At 43.2% G+C, this 21,933-nt stretch overlaps 1 protein-coding gene across 1 annotated transcript in view; it reads right to left on the minus strand.

Moving 5' to 3' along the window:
* The window catches only part of GMCL1 (germ cell-less 1, spermatogenesis associated), a 209,386-nt gene extending 189,289 nt beyond the window's left edge, over positions 1-20,097 (minus strand). Inside the window, exon 1 of the mRNA XM_077469455.1 lies at positions 19,817-20,097. The gene's annotated coding sequence lies outside the window, so the exon portion shown is untranslated. The remainder of the gene's footprint in view (positions 1-19,816) is intronic.
* Between the last annotated feature and the right edge of the window lie 1,836 nt (positions 20,098-21,933).

Consider the following 21,933-nt stretch of genomic DNA (forward strand, 5'->3'; position numbering starts at 1 on the left):
ACCATTTCCGGAAGTTGAACTGCAATTCCCGACTCTACAGATGGGTATAATTTTACAGATGGGTAAACCAAGATGTCAATAAAAGTAACTTACTCACAGTTAATGAGAAAGGAGTCAGCAGGATATGGACTGTAATTTCTGGATTAATTTGGATGGGTGAGAACACCCTAAGGCAACCTTGATTAAAAACAAAAAGTTCCAAAAGTCATTATTTAAAAAATAAAAATTAAAAAAAGGTTTCTTTTATTGTACTATTCATGATAGAAATGCTGTACTGCAATTAAATTGGAACTTAACTGAAGATTTTATATGTTATAGGGGACATCTAGAAATGTGCCTAATCAGGATCCTACAAGATTTACTCTTTGCCTTAAATACCTCTTAAAATAATAGCAGGACACTTGCTGATGCGTATGTGCATAGGCACTCCAGTTCTGTAGCCTCACAGCTATTTATCTGCATTGTGAGATCATGTAAAGCGGAGTTCCACCCAAAAATAGAACTTCCTCTTTAAAGCGGGAGTCCACCGGGACTCCGCGTTTTTTTTTTTTTTTTAAAAGCCAGCAGCTACAAATACTGCAGCTGCTGGCTTTTAAAATAGTGACACTTACCTGTCCAGTGCGCCCGCGATGTCGGCACCCGAAGCCGATCGCTAGGTCGTCTGTCGGGTCCTGCCGCCGCCATCTTGGGTATGGGAATCAGGAAATGGAGCCTTTCGGCTTCATTTCCCGGTTCCCTACTGCGCATGCGCGAGCCGCGCTGCGCAATGAGGACGGTCCCCGCTGCCTCTGGGAGCTGTGCGTTTCCCAGCAGGCAGCGGGGCTCTTGCTGAAGGGGGCGGGCGCTTGCGGAAAGGGGCGTAACGTACGCCCCTTTCCGCAGAGAGCTAGCCCGGAAGTGGGTGCAGTTACCTGGATTATCCAGGTAACTGCACCCCCTCCCCCCTGAAAGGTGCCAATTGTGGCGCCGGAGGGGGGGAGGAATCCGATGAGCGGAAGGTCCATTTTAGGGTGGACCTCCGCTTTAAGTACTGGTGACATGCAACATTTGGCATTTTTATAAAAAAAAATTTTGGGGGGGGGGGGTTTGTTTTTTGGGACGGGAGTGGGAGCCAATCAAAACTGGGTACCCACTTCTTCCCCTGGCACCAGAAGGAAGTTCACCTTTCCCTCCTCCCTACTGTTTTCTGGGACACGTCCAGAAAGTTGCCCAGCCATTCACAACACGAGGGGGAGAGGAGCGAGGCTTCAAGCCCCCGCTTTACTGGACCGTGGGACAGGCGAGTATGTTTATTAAAAGTCAGCAGCTACACTTTTAGTAGCTGCTGACTTTTAAATGGGTGGAACTCTGCTTTAAGGCCCCTTTCACACTAAGGCGCTTTTAAACTGCCAGTAAAACACTGAGCACCTTTGAATAGCTTTTTAGGTACTTTCCATTCATTTCAATGGAGAGGGGCGTTTTTTCACCGCCCTGCCAGCCCGCTGCCCCAGTGTGAAAGCATTCATTAATTTTAAACGCAAATAGGTTTTCATGAGCTTTTCAGGCAATTTTTTTAGCGCGAAAGGGGTCTAAGAGACTGCTGCCTCTGACTGCTACTCTTACCAGATTCAAGGTGAAACAATGATGTTCTCCTTGTTAGAGAGGAAGCAGTACCCAAGGATCTGCACTGCATGCATCTCCCTGCTCGGGTTTCATTTATCAGGCGGATGTGCAATTTCTGCAACCCTTCTGAACACCAGTTATTCCTTTTAATCTGAGAAATGGACTATTGGTACCCCAAGGACAATTTATAGGTGATAAACAAATTCATAAGAAAATCGTGTATACCTAAAATGCATTAATACAAAAAAGCTTAAAATCAATGACTCAATTTAAATACGCTTATTATATATTGATGCTTTTATTTATACATAATTTTCTAATACATTTAGGTTTGTTTTATCATATATGTGTTGTCCTTGGGGTACTGATAAAGTCAATTTCCCCCCCTTATAAAAGTTTTTTTTGCCTTTTGGTTATTGGGATGTGGTATCCTCTATCCTGCTGCTCCTTGGACCACCAGATATCTTGGTTTTGAAACAACACTAATTTCTGCACCAATCACCACAGGGACATCTCTGAGATGAGAAAGTAAAGCCCTGGATTGCCACCTTCACACAGACCGTACAGATCAAGGTACAGTATGTCAATCTCTTGGGAAATGATCGGGAGCCCACAGACGAGGACTAGTCATTTGCTCTCTTTTTGCAATAGCTTCCTCAGTTCAGGTCCCTTTCAAGCTGAAAAGCATAGTGCAGACTGCACATGAGTCATTACCCAAAACAAAAGCTTTGGTTTCTTCTCTCCAAGTTAAAGTGTTTGTCAAGTCACATATTGACTTTACTGGTATCCCCTCTTGATTATGCTGCCATTATAAAGGGGAGCTCCACCCAAAAGAGGAAGTTCTGCTCGTCTGCCTCCTCCCCTCCGCTGCCAGATTTGGCACCGTTTGGAGGCCCCTAAACCGGCTGTGATGCCACATGAGTAAACTGACAGTTTCCCTTAGTGGAATAGGGCAACAAGGTAATCTGTGATGGAAGAGAAAATAATGCTCTGAGTTTTTACATGTACATCCAGCTTAACCACAGGAAGATTTAACTCCACCCCTCTTCATCGCCAGGCCACTTTTTGCGATACGGCACTGAGTTACTTTAACTGACAATTGCGTGGTCGGGCGACGTGGCTCCCAAACAAAATGAATGTCTTTTTTCCTCCAAATAGAGCTTTCTTTTGGTGGTATTTGATCACCCCTGCGGATTTTGTTTTTTGCGCTATAAACAAAAATAAAGTGACAATTTTGAAAAAAAGGCATTATTTACTTGTTATAATAAATATCCCCCAAAAATTATATTTAAAAAAAGATATTTTTTTTTCCCTCAGTTTAGGCCGATACGTATTCTTCTACATATTTTTGGTAAAAAAATAAAATAAAAATAATCGCAATAAGCGTTCATTGATTTGTTTGCGCAAAAGTTATAGCGTTTACAAAATAGGAGATATATTTCTAAAAATGCCATAAAACTATATTTTTTTTTTCAATAGTAATAGCGGCGATCAGCGATTTTTATTGTGACTGCCACATTCTGGAGGACACATCGGACATTTTTGACACATTTTTGGGACCATTGTCATTCATATAGCAATCACTGCTATATAAATGCAGCGATTCCTGTGTAAATGACACTGGCAGTGAAGGGGTTAACCAGTGGGTGGCAGTGTAGGGGTTAAGTGTTCCTAGGGGTGTGCTACTAACTGTGGGGGGCTGGGCTTTCATTTAGTGAAAACTGATCTCTGCTCCAATCACATGGAGCAGAGATCAGAGTCACTAGTTGCTAGGTAGAATGGGGAAATGCTGTTTACAATGGCATTTCTTCGTTCAGCTGCCCCGTGAGACGGTCGCGGGTATGCCCGCGGCGATAGAGTCCGCGTGACCCACGACCAGACTCATGGGGGTCCCGACCGGCATGCGAGCGCGCCGCCGGCTGCACGCTCGCGATGGCAGGGCGGCAATAAAGATTGGACATACCTGTACGCCAATATGCCTGCCCGTGCCATTCTGTCGACGTACATCGGCGTGCGCGGGTTGTAAAAGGGAATTTTTATTTATTTTTTTAAATAAATAACAAACATGTTATACTTCACTGTGCAGCTCATTTTGCAGCTTGAGTGGCCCCGAACCTGGTCTTCTGGGGTCCCTCGGCAGCTGTCTCGGCTTCCCCCCCGCAAGTACTTCTAACGTTCATGCGAGCTCCCTCGCATGGTGAGGAGTACTTGCGGGCGCGTTCCTGTGATACAGCCGGCGGCTATAGCCACTCACTGCATCACTCGGCCGCGCCCCCGATGCACCACGTCATTGGATGTGATTGACAGCAGTGGCTACACTGCTTTCAATCCATCCACTCTAGCCAATCAATGGCCAGGCTGAGCGGCGTAGAGGATGTCAGAGGCGAGCGTGGGACTTTCGAGGAGTCAGGTGAGGAAAACGGGGGGGGGGGGGGGGGGGGGTCGGGGGCACTGTCAGTTTTTTCACCTTAATGCATAGAATGCATTAATATGAAAAAAAAAATGTTTACCTTTACAACCCCTTTAACTGATGGCGACACTGTACCTGTTGGAAAGCAACATGGTTTAATATGTTTCTCGAGTTTTCCAGCTTAGGCCAAATGGCTTTAAGCTGACCTAGCATGGTGTTCAAAACAAGGCGTCAAATGGGAATTCATATCCTAACAGGGTGTTCTCGCCTAGGCCTCCTGATGTGAGGTATCGGGGTAGAGGAACAACGGATAAGACCTCCTGGAGAGGCGTGAAGTCATATGTGCTGAGTTACAGAACAAAGACCAGCTGTCACTGAAGGATGACCCGGGTCAAATAGTAGAGGTCAACCGATATGGGTTTTTCTCTGGCCGATGCCGATATTTAGAAATCGCGGCGGCCGATGGCCGATATATGATGCCAATTTTTTTGGGCTGATATGTTAGGCTGATTTTTATTTATTTTTTCCTTTTTTTTCCCCCTTCATCTCATAAAATCTAAGTTGGACACCTTTCACACTGGGGCGTTTTTCAGGCGATTTTGGGCTAAAAATAGTGCCTGTAAATTGCCTTCAAAACGGCTCCCCTGCAGTCTGTGTGAAAGCCTGAGTGCTTTCACACTGAGGAGATGTGCTGGCAGGACGTAAAAAAAAAAAATATATACCACTCCTGCCTATTGAAATGAATGGGCACCACTGCTGAAGCGCATGCAATGCGATTTTGCAGCAGCGCTTCACTGCCCCGCTAGCAGCCAAATAGTGGGGCTAAAATGACAGTAAATCGCTGCTAAAACTAGCAGCGTTTTACCGTCAACGCCTGCCCGCTCCAGTGTGAAAGCAGCCTTAATAAGTGATGCAGAAAATTTCTTACACATTTATTAAAAAAAAAAAACCTCCAATCAGTTCACTTGTATGTATAATTTAGATAAAAAACAAAACAAAAAAAAAACAAAAAAAATAAAATAAAAAACACAACTATATATTAAATACACAAAAAGAGGTACTTTTGTACGAAAAAAAAAAAAAAAAAAAAAGGGCTAACTTTACTGTTTTATTATTTATTTATTTTTAATCTGTGTGTATTTTTTTCCAAAATAATTGCGTTTGAAAGACCGCAAATACCGCGTCAAATAAAATATTGCAACAACCGCTATTTTATTCCCGAGGGCAGTGATGGCGAACCTTGGCACCCCAGATGTTTTGTAACTACATTTCCCATGATGCTCATGCACTCTGCAGTGTAGTGGAGCATCATGGGAAATGTAGTTTCAAAACATCAGGAGTGCCAAGGTTCGCCATCACTGCCCTAGGGTCTCTGCTAAAAAAAAAAAAATATAATAATATTATTATTAATAATATATATATATATATATATATATATATATATATATATATATATATATATATATATATATATAATTTTTGGGGGTTCTGAGTGATTTTCTATCAGAAAATACAGGATTTTTACTTGTAAGCAAGTGTCAGAAAAGATTTAGTCTTTAAATGGTTAAACTGAGAACTTCTACACAGGGAGTTCAGCCCATTGAAGAGGAAACATTGTATCACTTTGATCTTTTTCTTGGCAGCCTGCCCAGAGAGGAGGAAAGTCCTTCACTGATGTCTTCAGGCAACTTACATTGACTTCCATTACAGAAGTCTTTTGCAAGTCCGCACTGAACATGTAAAGCGGCTTTTTTTTTTTTTTTTTTTTTTTATCAGCACAATCGCCCGATGCCGATTAATTAAAAAATGCCAAATATCGGTTGACCTCTATCAAATAGGGGTGATACATAGACAAATGCTGCCCCTAATGGACACTACAAACGGCAAACTCTGCAATAGAGATCGTCAGGGGGGTTGAATCGAGATCACAATTTAATGATTAATTGTGCAGCTCTACTAGCCAGCTTGAGTAACCTCCTCTTGCCCCTCTTGCTGAAATCTACCAAATACAGAGGAGGACCTTACATAAAAGTATTATTGATGTTCTTTTGTTTTATATGCTAATATTTCCTTTTAGTGTTTTATGTTAACATTTCTACTTTCTTGGGAAATAAATGAGACCCTTGCTTATTTAACCACTTAAGCCCCGGAAAGGATTTACCCCACTTCCTGACCAGGCCATTTTTTGTGATAAGGCACTGCGTCGTTTTAACTGACAATTGTGCGGTCGTGAAACTAACAAACTTTGTGTCCTTCCCCCAACAAATAGAGATTTCTTTTGGAGCCATTTAATCACCTCTGCGGTTTTGTTTTTCTTTTGCAAAAAAAGAAATCAGTTTAGGCCAATACATATTTTTGGAAAAAAAAATAAAAAATGAATCACAATCAGCGTATATTGATTAGTTTGCACAATGGTCATAGCTTCTACAAAATAGGGGATAGATTTATAGCATTTTTGTTATATTTTTTGTCTTAATGGCAATTTTTTGCGGGACTGTGACATTGCGGCAGACAGATCGGTCACTTTTTTGGGACCACTAAAATTTAAATAGCAATCAGTGCTATAAAAATGCATGGATTACGGTGTAAATGTTGAGGGGGAGTGAAAGATTCCTGATCACTAGGAACAGCAGATCTCGTTCCTCTCCCCTGACAGAACAGGGATTTGTCTGTCTGTTTACATTGACAGATCTCGATTCTGGCTCTCTGGAGTGATTGGCGGGGGGCTGCGGACATCAACAGCGTACAACCTGCCGCCGTAGAATGATGGTGGCTGGTCAGCAAAGGGTTAAGCAGCTTGTTTATTTTCATAGCATTGTTGTTGTACCATCACCATTAACCTTATCAGGGTTTTTATAGACCATCCAATTATAGGAATAGACAAGTTGATACATATTTATAACAAACAGGTGGAATCCAAAAACCACCCACATTTATTTCAGTACCCAAATAAAATTGATGTAATTTTTTTTCCCCAACAAATAGAGCTTTCTTTTGGTGCCATTGGATCACCACTGTGTTTACATTTTTTGTGCTATAAAATAAAAAGAAGAAGTTTTACTGTTTGCTTTAAAACATGTCAAAATTTGGGCAGTGGGTGATATAGAGAATGAAAATGATATAGATAGAGATATTTTCCCAAGCAGCGTACATTGATTGGGTTACGCAAACGTTATAACGTCTACACACTTTGGGATGTTTATGCAATTTTTATTTATTTATACTAGTAATAGCAGGGATCAGTGACTTACAGCAGCACTGCAATATTGTGGCAAACTGTCAGACACCAATTTACACTTCTTGGGAACCAGCGACAGGAATACAGTGATCCATGCTAAAAAATAAAAAAATGCACCGTCACTGTACTGAAACAGACTGGGAAGGAGTTAAACATCTAGGGCGATCAAAGGGTTAACCATGCCTGGTCAGTGTTTTGATGTTTACTGTGTGCTGCTTTAACTAAGGCAAGAGACCAATCACAATCTCTGCTTTGCAAAGAAACAGGATCTCCCCCCCATCGCTCCTGTAGTAGTAATAATAATACTAATAATAATAATAATTTGTGTCTTACTAATGATCAATGAGAGACGGAGGCTCGTAAAGTAGCTTCTGCTGTGATTATCACAGCAGAAGCAGCCTGCCCACGCCCCCTGCAGGTGAAAATGCAGAATCAAAATACACACACACACACACACAATTCTGCCCAGCCTTGTAGCAGTAAAAGTACTATAGGGCGGCCACAGCAAGTGGAGGGCGCAGATGAAGGTTTCAATCAACTGTTGATAATGCATAAGGAGTCAAGAGGATACCAATCCTATGGAGTATGCAGAGCTTTTATGAATTTTCAATGCAGCAATGTATAGTTCACAATAAATAAGAGCCAATGTCTCCAGTTGCATTGACACACACAGGAAAAGTAGTGTTCTCCATGTTTAAAATTCACTAACTTAACTTCTCTTTTGGGCCAATTTCATGCAGGCCTGTGAAGGTAAGTAAGCAGACTGCAGTTCCTCTTATTTTGTAATATAAATATCTTGGCCATTCTGAAGCTTCCCGCCAACCACATTGCAAAAAAAAATAAAAAATTTTATAATTATATATATATATATATATATATATATATATATATATATATATATATATATATATATATATATACACACACACACACACATACACACACACACACACACACACACTGTACTTGCCAAATATGCTGCAGAAATCTCCCTCCCCCAAGTCTGGCTGCATCCATTTTTTACTGTGGGCAGCTGAAGCTGCTTCCTGTTCACTTCCTGGATTTACACAGAGGCACACCTCCAAGTCTAGGCTAAATAACCAAACATGAAGTGGGCTTTTTTTTTTTTTTTTTTTTTTTAGTTGATCAGATTGGAGATAGGCGGGTGCAAGGTGGGTGTAAAAACGGGCACAAGTACATTTACATCTGCTGCTCTATAGGAGGTGAATGGAGGGTCTGATTGGATCCACCTGAAAAACAGACAGGCGGATCCATTTTGACCGATCATGTGAAAGGGGCCTAAGGCTGCTTTCGCACTGATGCACTGCGGTTTACCTGAACCTCAACTGACCTCAATTGTCACTTCTTCCTCAGGATTCCTGCAGGTATTGCTGGCTGCTGCTGTCCTCCAGGTGGGTATGGCTGGTGGCTGTCCTCCAGGGCTGGTACTGCTGGCTGGTTCCTGACCCACCATCCCTGAGCATCAGTGTGACAGGAGCCGGCATGTGGCTATAGTAGAGAGCAGAGCCGATGCTTCCTATATTGCTCCCGTCACAGGCAGAGTACATTTGGTATCACTCCGCCTGCGACAGGAGCTGGCAATATACAGGAAGCTCCCTTTACTTAGGATTACCCCAATATCAACTTGCGCACTTACAACTTATCAAAAACACAGCGGCAAGGCTGATAACAGGGAAAAAACCCTGGGAATCAATCTCCCCTTCCCTGAGGAACCTACACTGGCTAACCGTAAAGAATCAGATCACATTCTAGACCAGTGATGACGAACCTTGGCACCCCAGATGTTTTGGAACTACATTTCCCATGATGCTCAACTACATTGCAAAGTGCATGAGCATCATGGGAAATAGGGTTTTCATTTCTCGAATAGGTATCGAGGAGCATCTCCGTGCATGCATTTGTGGACGAGGCAGAGGATCATGGGAAATGTAGTTCCAAAACATCTGGGGTGCCAAGGTTCGTCATCATTGTTCAAGACCCTCTGCCTCACCCACAAATGCATGCACGGAGACGCTCCTCAATACCTATTCGAGAAATGAAAACACTACACGCCCAACCTCAATCTTCAATCCTCTAACAAAAACCTCCTCCTCGTTCCCAAATCTCGGTACAAATCTAAGGGGGAACGGAGATTCGCTGTCCAAGGACCCCGGCTATGGAACGCTCTACCAACCAACATCCGCTTGGAAGGAAACCTCCAGGTCTTCAGGAAAAAACTCAAGACCTTCCTCTTCTAGAAGCTGGACAACAAAGCTCAGCACAGTGCCTTGATGCGATTCAGTTCGCTTTGAGCGCTATACAAATTATTCATTCAGGAAGCATCGGCTCTGCATCCTCTAGTACCAGCTCCATTCTTCACACTGATGCGCGGGGATGGTGGGTCATGAACCTGCGATCTGGGCTTGCTGACCCGCCATCCCAGAGAAGGGAGGTTGTGGGCCACACCACATGTGGCCCGTGGGACAATGGTTGGGCACCCCTGCTTTAAAGAATATGTAAACAACATTTCATATTCCTGATATGTGCCTGCTGTACTTGTATGAAACTATCCTGTTCTTTGTGTTGCTTCTTTGGTGTGAAATCCCTAGTGTTCCTGCCAGTTCCTCCGTTTTCCTATTAAAAACTACCCAGACCAAGCAGGAGAATGCAGCATGGTCAGTTCTCTAGTTATGCTGTGCTCTCCTCCAATTATCAGACACAACCACTCCTACACAGCAATTCACTGGGAAGATCAATTTACTGATTCTCTTCCCCCAGCTCTCATGCAGCTGAGAACAAAGGCAATGTGATCACAAAAAAATAAAAACAAACAAACACCACACACATACATACACATATACACACACGCACACACTTTGCCTTTAAATTTTAAGCTAAATGGGTTGTTTTACAAGGTGATCATTTTCAATCACTTTAACATTTGCCACTCTGAACCGAGATTGAAATTGGGTCCAATTTCTACATTTCTTGCATTTTCAAATACAGATTCACCCAATATATATATTGCCATCTGCATTTCCAGCCAGCTTTAAATTCCTGATATGTGCTACCAGTGAATAGCAGCTAATGGGTTGGAAATGGGCCAAACTTTAAAAACAGATTCCACAGATAATACTCAAAATAGAAAAACCATCATATGAAATACCGAGAGCCTGTTTGCAAGGCACATTGCAGTGCCAGTCATTGTGAATGGCTCCTTGATGCACAGAAGTGAAAAGTAAAAAAAGTGGGTGCATGCTCATTAGAAGTACACCATGTAGTGCATGCATAGCCTGTTTTAAAATTAAGTAGCTGCCTTATTGCAACACAAGTTCGCAAGCATACAGCAACACACCGAAACAAGCCTGAATGGGCCCCAAGTGTTCACTAAGCATTCTGGCAGTACTTGGCAGCTAGAGCATATCTAGTATTCTCAAAAATCATGATTAGGCGGCATCTTTCTTAGGCGCACATGCCACCACAAATGTTAATAAACATGTGTAACCAAGTGTGGATAAGTGCAGATGTGAATATACAAAGCAATAAACATGTAAATAAAGTCCAAATGCTGAATGTTCTGATCCGCAATGGGGGGGGGCCCCTTTTGAAGTGCAATGGACCACAGACGCTCCAGGACTTTTCACGTGCAGACATGCCACCCCCACATGTCTCCCAACTCAAATGGCGATGACCCCAGCTTTGCAGTCTGGGGGGGGGGTCACTTTAGGCTTATGTGATGGTATCCAAAGAAGCTCAGGAGTGGTGTTGTGCACATCAGATCAAAGGATTTCTTGTTGGAATTTCTCAGCAAAATCACCAGGCACCAAAAGAAGGTTAATAAAATAAATCCAACTAATAGTGAAAAGCACCGTTTGAAAAGAGATTTATTCCATATACAAATGGGTACTTATAAAATGGTTGATAAAAATAGGCACGTAAAGGGATTAGAGATGGATACTGCTCACGGCACGCGTTCCAGAAACAGGGAAATGATGTCAGTGCCACTGGAAATATGTCAACGTCAACATGCTTTGCCAATCTACAGGGCATTATCAAAGACTGAGCTGCAGTGAAAGTTATGAATATGCATACTTCTCTCAGCCAATCAGAAGTTTCTCTGGCAATGAGCATGCTGGGAAATAGTATAAATATTTGTGGAGGTCAAGCGATTAGGGTCTTCCCACCTAGACCTTGGCCTGGTATGGATGTATGACGAACAACGTGCTTGAGGCTCTGCCAGAGAGCCCATTTGTTGCCTGGAGGCATGATGGAAAGGGTGGAGACTTGAAATGAAGTACCAGAGTTACTTTGCCTTAGACCGGGGAACAATGGAGATCCTGGGAAGCCTCAAGACAGAATAATCCATAGAATGCCTTCACCTCTCTGGTGCACGCCATCGTAGTGGAGGAGGCAATCGGATCCTCTTCCTTGCTGGGTATGGTTAAACGTCGCCTATGGAGATTAAGGGTAAAAGTTTGTCGCCATTCCATGGGCGCAATTATGAAGCGTGACATGTTGGTTATCAATTTACTCAGCTTAACATTATCTTTCGCAATATAAAAATAAAGTTTTTTTTTGTTTGTTTTTTGGAATAAAGGTGCTTGCAAGACCACTGCACAAATACGGTTTGACAAAGTATTGCGACGGCCGCCACTTTATTCTCTAGGGTGTTAAGAAAAAATAAATGTATAATGTTTGGGGGTTCCAAGTAATTTTTTTTTTTTTTTTTTTTTCGCTAGAAAAAGTCTTAGAAAGAGGATCGGCAGTTAAAGACATTTTCTGTACTGCTGTCTACCTTTTTCGTCTAAGGAGTGTGCTGCTTTCACACGGAGACACTTTACAGGCGCTGCAGCACTAAAAATAATGCCTGTAAATAGCCGCTCCTGTGTGAAAGCACAAGGGTTTGCAGGATATTAAAAAACTCCTGCAACCAGCATCTTTGGAGTGGTGAAGGAGTGCCACTCCTAAACCGCTCCTGCCCATTGAAATCAATGTGGCAGTGCGGCTATACCGCCGGCATAGCGCTGGCTTTGCGTTTGTTTTAACCATTTCTTGGCCACTAGCAGGAGTGTAAAAGCGCCCCACTAGCGGCCAAATAGCACCGCTTTACCACGACTAACCCACCGACCCAGTGTGAAAGGGGCCTAAGAGTATGCTGTGCCCTACCCCTCTCTTTTTGATAAGTCTGTTATGAGCATAAAAGTGACTGGAAGCCATTCTTCTACACTGACCACCACCCACCATGCCTAGCAACCTGCACCCTGAGGTGAAATGTTAGCCCGCCCCGTCTCTGGAAGTCGCTACAACAGTAAAGGGCACTGCAATTTCAGAGAGGGGGCAGAATTAAGGGCACAATGCAAGGAGGTGGGGGTTGTGTGGAACTCCACCCTGTACACCTGGGACGCCATGTTCTGGACCCATAAATCCAATATGATCAAAGTCCAAGCAGCAAAAAAAGACCGATAAAGACTCTGCCACTTGCAAAAGTGGGAGCATGCCTTCATTGTAAGGACGACTTAAAAGACGGCTGGCTTAGACATCCAGGACTTGCAACATAACAGAATGGAGGACTTGGTTTTTGCAGTGGAGGTCTGTGGGGGATGAAATGAACACTTTCAAAATGCAGAAGCAGCAAACTTTGCCATGGCAACCTTAGCTTTCTTACTAGGTAACAAAAAGCATCTGTAATAAGCATCTACTGGCTCTCCATAAAGTTGATCTCCAGTAATCGGAATCCATTAACTTTTCTTCCAAACTGTCTCTGGAGACCAAGTACACAGCCAGATAATCTTCATGCAGGGAATCCACAAAACCATCTATGCAGTAGCTCCAGTTTTTGGAGCATTGAGGGATCAATCTGGATCAATCTGAGGTTTACCAATCTTAAGCAGGACTTTAGCTTTGCTCATAGAGAAAACTGACTTTGATCCATTACACTGCAGGATGATAGGAAGAGGTGTTTAGAATGGAGACTGAGCAGTAAGGTAATTGATACACGTTCTATGGTTTGATTTTTGCCTGGTGTTGTGCATTATAACTACCATGCATTTAGTGCAACAAAGCAATTTTAAGCCAAATAGTCTCTACATTATTTTCCCTGCCAAATTATTTAATCAGAAAGTCAATTAAACTTCTCAGCCATCTGCCATTTACATCACGATTTTAGTGCAGACTGGCATTGAAGCACAAAAAAAATGATAATACAGATTTACAGCAAATCTGTAGGTTTCCTTTATACTCATTTGTAATTTTGTAGGCAGAGGTGATCAAGTCCTAATCTCATTAGTCTAAACTGCTTTCATCTATGGTCAGCACTAATCACAACGCATGTATGAGGTCCTTCTACACCAAACAGCCATAACAGAGATACCATGAACATGGTGATATCAGAGGCACCTCTGAAAAACAACATCCAGCCTGTCTTCTGATGACAGAGCTTGCACTGTGTCACATAACGGATATGTAAATACTAGAGATACATGGAGTCTGAAATATTTATCAAAGCAGTGCATACGCAACACGTACATTCCACCCCTAGACTAGAAGGATTTAGTCATGGTCTTCCTTACAGATCCCAGTACAACTAAGATACACAACACTAGATGTAGGGCTTTTAATTGCAAAACTAGGAGGAGTTCTAGATAAACCCTGCCATCCAGCGCAGCCAGGTACATGACACCCCTTCCCCTGTTAAAAAGTGGAACTTTACTCAAAAAAAAAAAAAAAAAAAAAAACTGACAGACAGGATTTGAACTCAGCATCTTGGCCAAAGAAATCAAAAGATCAGAACCCACAGAAAATGGCAGTGGTTGACAAGGGATAACATTGGAGTGGAGGAGGAGTACAAAATAGAGAACAGACTCACCAGACCCCGTGCTGTGAGCCGCAGACACAGCTAGAGTGAACCCTGCCTTAGACTTTGGAACAACTCATTTACACTTCCTTCGACTTACTACTGCTTTAACATGCTTTTTTGATGTGTTTTGAAACTTTGTAGATGCCCCGATTATATCTCATACCTGCAATTTCTCCAAAGCGAAGTTAAAGCTGATTACAAGCCACCCAAAAGCTTCAAGCGAGCTTCGTTATAGGACTTCTATGGAGGCTTTGAAGTGCCACTAAAAACGACATGGGGCATCATTTTTAAATGAAAGTGTAAACAGGACTGTAAGCCAAGATTACGAGAAAAATTTTAAATACATTGTGTCCGAAGCCATGTTTTGGAGGAAAGTAAACAAGCCCTCAGGGCTCATTTACACTTGCTTCGACTTCAACTCACTTTAAAAAGTGTCCACCACTGCAGTGTGCTTTTTTGAAGCTTGGCAGATGCCCTGTATGTGAGTTGATATCTCATACCTGCAATTTTTTCAGCTAAAGCTGAATAAAAGCCTCTCAAAAGCTTCAGGCGCTTCAAGCAAGCTTTGTCATACACTTCTATGAAGGCTTTGAAGCACCACTAAAGCGGCATAAGGTATAATTTTTGAATCAAATGAAAGCAAAACGCAGTGTGAACAGGACTGTAAGTTAATCAGTTTGAGTAACAGGTGCTTTGGTTGGCATCCAGAGAGGGAAAAAAAATAAAAACACAACACACGCATGCTCAATGCCATGTTTGGGAACAAGTATAAAGGAGCCCTAAGAGTTACTACAGCTACAGTGCATCCGGAAAGCATTCACAGCTTTCCAAAATGGATTAAATTTGTCACCCTCAAAAATCTACAAAACAATACTCCATAATGACAACCTGAAAGAAGTTTATTTTTAATAAATTTGCAAAGATTTCAAACAAAAACCCATGTATATAAGTATTCACAGCCTTTGCCATGACACGCAAAATTGAGCTCAGGTGCATCCCGTTTCCAATGATCATCCTTGAGATATTTTTTACAACTTTGAGTCCACCTTTGGTAAATTCAGTTGATTGGACATGATTTGGAAAGTCACACATCTGTCTATATAAAGGCCCACAGTTACCTGTGCCTGTTGGAGCACAAACCAAGCCATGAAGGCCAAAAGGAAATGTCTGTAGACATCTGAGACAGGATTGCATCGAGGCAGAGATCCGGGGAAGGGTACAGAAAACCTTCTGCAGCATTAAAGGTCTCAATGAGCACAGTGGCTTCCATCATCCGTAAATAGAAGAAGTTTGGAACCATCAGGACTCTAACTAGAGTGGGCCGCCCTGTCAAACTGAGCGATCGGGGGAGAAGGGCCTTAGTCAGGGAGATGACCAAGAACTCGATGGTCACTCTGATAGGAGCTCCAGCGGTTCTTCTGGAAGGTTCTCCAGAGAACAACCATCTCTGCAGCACTCCACCAATCATGCTTGTATAGCACAGTGGCCAGACATAAGCCACTCAGTAAAAGGCACATGACAGCCCATCTGGAGATTGCCAAAAGGCACCTGAAGGACTCTCAGACCATGAGAAACAAAGTTCTCTGGTCTGATGAAACAAAGATTGAACACTTTGGCCTGAATTGCAAGCATCATGTCTGGAGGAAACCAGGCACCGCTCATCACCTAGCCAATACCACCCCTACAGTGAAGCATGGTGGTGGCAGCATCATGCTTCTGGGGTGTTTTTTTAGCGGCAGGAACTGGGAGACTAGTCAGGCTCAAGGAAAAAAAAATGCAGCAATGCGCAGAGACATCCTTGATGAAAACCTGCTCCAGAGCGCTCTGGACCTCAGACTGGGACAAAGGCTCATCTTCCAACAGGACAACGACCCTAAGCACACAGGCAAGATAATAAAAGGAGGGACTATGGGACAACTCTGACTGTCCTTGAGTGACCCAGCCAGAGCCCAGACTTGAACAGCTATGGATAGATCTGAAAAATGGCTGTGCACTGATGCTCTCCATCCAACCTGATGGAGCTTGAGGTCCTGCAAAGGATAGAAACTGGCCAAATAGGTGTGCCAAGTTTGTAGCATTATACCCAAAAGACGTGAGGCTGTAATTGGTGCCAAAGGTGCTTCAACAAAGTATTGAGAAAAGGCTGCAAATACTTATGTACGTGGATTTTTTATATTTTTTTTATAAATTTGCAAAGATTCCAAAACTGTTCACATTGTAATTAAGGGGGTATTGTTTTTAGAATTTTGAGGAAAATAAATTTAAATCAATTTTGGAATAAGGCTGTAACATAAAATGTGAAAAAGGTGAAGCACTGAATACTTTCTGGATGCACTAGGAAAACAATCCATTTAATATGTATCCAGTCAGGCACACCTTTGCACTATAGAGCGGAATAAGATTGTAAAATGATACAGTGTATTAATGCCTTGTATCCTATCCCAAGCTGCTAACCAAAAAGGTAAAAAGAGTAGCAGCAACCTGAAGACTTGCATAGACTTCTGTTAAATGAAGTCACAATGAAAACTGGCAGTGCAAATCACACCGATGGGCAGCTTTGAAGGGTAAAGGTAAGCTGCACTTTCACAAATAAAATGTACCAAAATGAACTGTGAGTAAATGCAACTCAGCAAAAAAAAAATGTAAAAATAACTAAATACGAAACACCTAAAAAATAGACAAGTGTGCTTTAACAGCCTAGCGGTGTGATTAAGTCAGATTTTTGCGTCTCAAAATGGTACATCGTTTTGCATAGAAATTTGGCATTTTATATTGTGCCTGTAATTCTTAGTAATAGCTCACCTAAATCTGTCCAAACAAGAGTCTAGTAGACATCCCGGGTATGATAAAGTTTGAAACACAATATCAAATAATATAATTATTAAAAAAAATAAAAAATTATATATATTAATAATAAAAATTAAATTTTCCCACAATTCCCCATCGCTCAATTCTGCAAGTGATCTAAAACCACTTTCGACTTAAAGGGACACTTTTTGGTTGTCATGGACAATCTCAAGTTTCCAGGCACAAAAAAAATTACACACACACACACACACACACACACACACACACACACACACACACACACACAAAAGGGAGGTGAATTGATGAATTTGAATTTGCCGCCACGCATTGGGAATACCACCAGGGAGGTTAAACAAGTTATAAAACACAAGTAAACTGCACACTGGATGTGAGGGTTTTGGTGTAAAGAAGCACATTCCCAGAATCAGTTTTACTGGCCAGTTTTACTGGCCATGTAGATGAATACAAGCAATCTGTCTGATTAACTGTTTGAACATTTGATTAAATAATTTGATTAAATAATGATCATATAAGGACCGGGCTTCAGGAGACTTAACATTTATAAAAGCCCAAGAACAATTGGAAAGGCCAGAGCGCAATCCACCAGTGAATATATAATAAAATCGGATCTATTACTGAGCCATCTACAGGTAAAGTCACTTGTCCTGGAGAGATTTCCCTGTGCTCTGTCAGAAATAAATAGAGAATGCAACAGAACAGACAATTTACTAAGGCTGCATTCCCACTATAGGAGTGTGTGAATGCATGTAATGCTTGTGGTGCCATTCACTGTTAATGCCAAACCAAATTCAGCATCCAGATGTGCGCGCTTTTCCATGCGGCAAGATGATAAAAACATGTAATGCTCGCTGCTCAAAAAGTTCAGGAATCTCCCTCTTATCCACTTTAAGTTACAGTAGTTCCAAAAAGCAGAAGGCATTTTATGCATTAAAGTGGATGTAAACCCTAGTCATGAAATTTGAGCCAAGTACATATATCTGCAGTGTTTTCTTATCTCTCTTCAAAGCACTATGTCCTGTGTCTTTCTCCTGCTCCTTCTTCTGTTATCAGCCTGATAAATTATGACAAGTTATCTGACAACTGAGATAAAACCAGGCTGAGTTTTGTGTTGCGGAGGATGCTATTATAACTATTCAATAAACAGCTATGAAAGTCTACCTATGAGGAGAGGGGGTGTGTGCCTTTCCTCCAATCAGCTGTCTTAGCTGTATGCCCAGCCTTCACTGCAGTGCTGAAAAGGAAGAGAAAATCTCCTAACACAATAGGCATGTTCTAAAGGATATATAAAGCTGAAGACAGCAGATATACATGTAAAACTTATGTAGGAGGATTTGCACATCACCTGAGGCTGTTCACTTGACCGTGTATATGTGAGGGTTTACATACACTTTAGAACCCTTTCACACAGAGCGCCTGCCATTACAGCTAAAGTGACACTCATTTTAGCTGCATTTTTTGGCCGCTGGGGGGGGGGGGCTGTTTTAACCCCCGCAAAAAATAAAAAGTTTTAAAAACTCCCATCTTGCACCGCTTTTAAAGCGCTGCCCATTCATTTCAATGGGTTGGGCATTTTGGAAGAGCTTAATACAGGACTCCCAACCCACCCCAAAGATGCTTGCAGGACTTATGCAAGTGTACCACAAGCGCACCGCCCAGGTGTTTAGAGTCACACTGGAATGAATAGGAGGCGGTTTTCACATGCTTAGCAGAAGCTATTTCTAGTGCTGAAGCACCTGAAAACCACCCCAGTGCGAAGGGGGGGTCTTAAAGTGGAAATCCAGCTGAAAAAAAAAAAAACAAACATTTTTAAAAGTTAGCAGCTACAAACACTGTAGCTGCTGACTTTTAATAAGCACACTTCCCTATCCAGGGTGCCTGCGATGTCGGCTGCCCGAGGCCAATCTGTCCATTGGATCACCCCTATTCGAACTACGGGGAAATAGGCAGTGGAGCCTTGTGGCTTCACTGCCCGTCTCCTACTGCGCATGTCACGCTGCACTTTTTGAATGGCCAGCTGTGTTATGCACAAGTGGCAGATTAGGATGATCTGCCTAGCAACAGTCATTTCTGGCAAGAAATTTATATATATATATATATTTTATATATGTATATTTTCTTCAATTTTTTTTTTTTTTTTTTTTTTTTTAAGAGTGGACCTCTGATTTAGGGTTAAAAAAATAAAAAACCCTCTGTGCCGCCCCATCGCAATCCAGCGATATGCATGAGAGCCTCTGCTCTCTGGGGACTATCCCTCTTCATTGGCAGAGTTAGCAGTGGGAACCATTGGCTGTCAATCACAGCCAGTGAGCCAATAAGTAGCAAGAGGGGCAGATGGACATGCAGAGCAGTGGCTTGGGAGTGAGCCTGCCTGGGTGCCCACACAGCAAGCAGTTGGAAGGAGCATTGGTGGGGGACCAGAGAACGGAAGTATTGGGGCTGTACAGGTCACATAAGTATGACAGGTTTGTTATTGCCTTTATTAATAACTAGTAGTGAGGTGGATGAAGGAATCCTCCATGCTGTATTCTGATAAGGGGGTCCCTGATGAGTGGCTGCAACAAAAGTTCTCCTACAGTCGCATCTGACAGCCACGGATGGATCAAATCTTGGCCGTTCCCTGCTGAATTTCTAGCCCTCTATGAGCAGCTGTGCACTGCAACCAATCAGCTTCTAGCTTTCATTTGCAAAGCTTAACTACACAGGCAGAAGCTAGAAGCTGATTGGTTGCTCCTGACTTAGACCAATGCTGAGATGTGACAGTTCCTGGAGTTTGTAGAAGATGTGGGATCCTCATCCTGTCCTGCTCAGGACTTTACAGATTGTTTCCATGTCATGGGATACAACAATACAGATGTACCCTCACCCATTCCGGGTCACCTACCTGTGTGTCGGGTCACCCTCTCGGTCTGTACCGGACAAGCCATGAACAGGAAGGAATGTCTGGTCGGTGTACTCCGGGTCACCACCCCAGGCCTTTCATAGCCACTCCGGGTCACCAACTCGCCCTATTCCGGGCACCCCAGCACAACTTATCCCCCCTCCGCTCCGGCCCCCCTCCTCCTCGCTCTCTTCTTCTGACCGTCGCTTTCAATGTTCCATCCGGTCGCGAGCCCCGTCAACCTTCGGCTACTTCCGGAAAACTTCCGAACTGACTTCGATGCCAGTGAAGAGAGGAGATGCGGCGTCTGTATAACCCCGCCCAGTGGGCTACGTCAAGAGGGAGAGGCGTGGGAGCTGGGAGAATGCTAGTTGCTGGTTGGGTGTTTGGCTCCTGCCATGACACGCCCACCCAGGCGTGTGCTAGAAGTTTGCTGGTGTGAGATGGATGGATATTGTGTGATCAATGAGGATCGCAGCGATCACCCAGACTATTGTACTCCAATGACTGTCTGCCATAGGAGTGCATGCCTTGTCTGTACAGCTAGTGATACAGACTGGCTATTCAATGACTTACTGGTATTTGGAAACAAAGCCATGTCCTGATCGGCTGGCAGGGTTCCCATTTCATGTGCAGACTTCCATGTATTAAACCCAACATTCCCTCCTCCTGATATGTGCCTGCTGTACCATGTACTTGTATGAGACAGTATCCAGTTCTCTTTGTATTTCCTCCTTTATGCAAAATTCCTGGTGTTCCTGACAGCCCCTATGATCTCCTATTAAAAACTGACCACACTAGGCACAAGAGCACAGTGTGGTCAGTTTTCTCGCTATGCTGGCAACTCATCTTGCTCTCCTCCAATGATCGGACTTGTCCTGACATCCCTCCCCCTTGCACAGCCATTTACTGGGAAGCTCAGTGTGTTGCTGCTTCTCCCCCCAGGGACAAAGATATGGTTGGAGTTTGGAGGTTGAAAACCCCCAGAGTGTCAGTGCAGATTGCAGAAGAAGTAGCTATGTGTGCTCTAACTAGTTGCGGTGGTTGTGCCGCCATCGCTGCACTCGGCACTGACACACACACATGCTGTGGCTGTGTTGTGTGCTGCCTGAGCCTGGCATGCTATTACACCACCCGACCACCAGGGCACATTGGCCCGGGCTATTGGGCACTCCTTAGGCTGAGGGAGGCTCTGTCAGCAGGGAGGGGTGGGGCTGAGAGACACTGAGAGCCCTGCCCCTGAGATCAGGAGGTGAGCCCGGCTGGACAGGTAGGTGTTTCCACCCATATACACTGCCTCACTGTTATGCTAAACCCTCACTTGCATTGTTGTTTACCGCCCTGTATAGCTGTGAATTGCTAAAAAGGTCACAGTTTAAAAATGGTTACTTGATCATGTCATGTAGTATGTTACATCCGCAGTCATTGGTTATCCCCTGTAATCTATCCGCAGTCTCCGATTATCTCCTGTAATCTATCCGCAGTCATTGGTCATCTCCTGTAATCTATCCGCAGTCATTGGTCATCTCCTGTAATCTATCCGCAGTCATTGGTCATCTCCTGTAATCTATCCGCAGTCATTGGACATCTCCTGTAATCTATCCGCAGTCATTGGACATCTCCTGTAATCTATCCGCAGTCATTGGACATCTCCTGTAATCTATCCGCAGTCATTGGACATCTCCTGTAATCTAGCCACAGTCATTGGACATCTCCTGTAATCTATCCGCAGTCATTGGACATCTCCTGTAATCTATCCGCAGTCATTGGACATCTCCTGTAATCTATCCGCAGTCTCTGATTTTCTGTACCTTTGACTTGTGGCTGCAGCAACTGTGACATCAATGGGCAAGTTTAACAGGGACGCCACCTGTGAAACTTGGCATGATGAGTTGCGGCACCGTGAAGCCAAGCATTGATGTCACGGCAATGTGTAGTCAATGATGCAGCTGCTATATTCATTTGGAGGTAGGTGGTAAAGGGGTGGTTCTGTTGACTGACTGGCTTTGAAGTCGTGCAACTTCTTTAAAAATCGCACAATTAACATTTCAGGTTTGGCTTGGAAGACATCAGTGCGGCTTCATGTACAGATGTCTATGCAAGTCGCACCTGAAATCACC

This window comes from Lithobates pipiens, unplaced genomic scaffold (assembly GCF_037356315.1).
Source record: "Lithobates pipiens isolate NorthernLeopardFrog02 unplaced genomic scaffold, aLitPip1_a1.2 Scaffold_8, whole genome shotgun sequence".
NCBI lineage: Eukaryota > Metazoa > Chordata > Amphibia > Anura > Ranidae > Lithobates > Lithobates pipiens.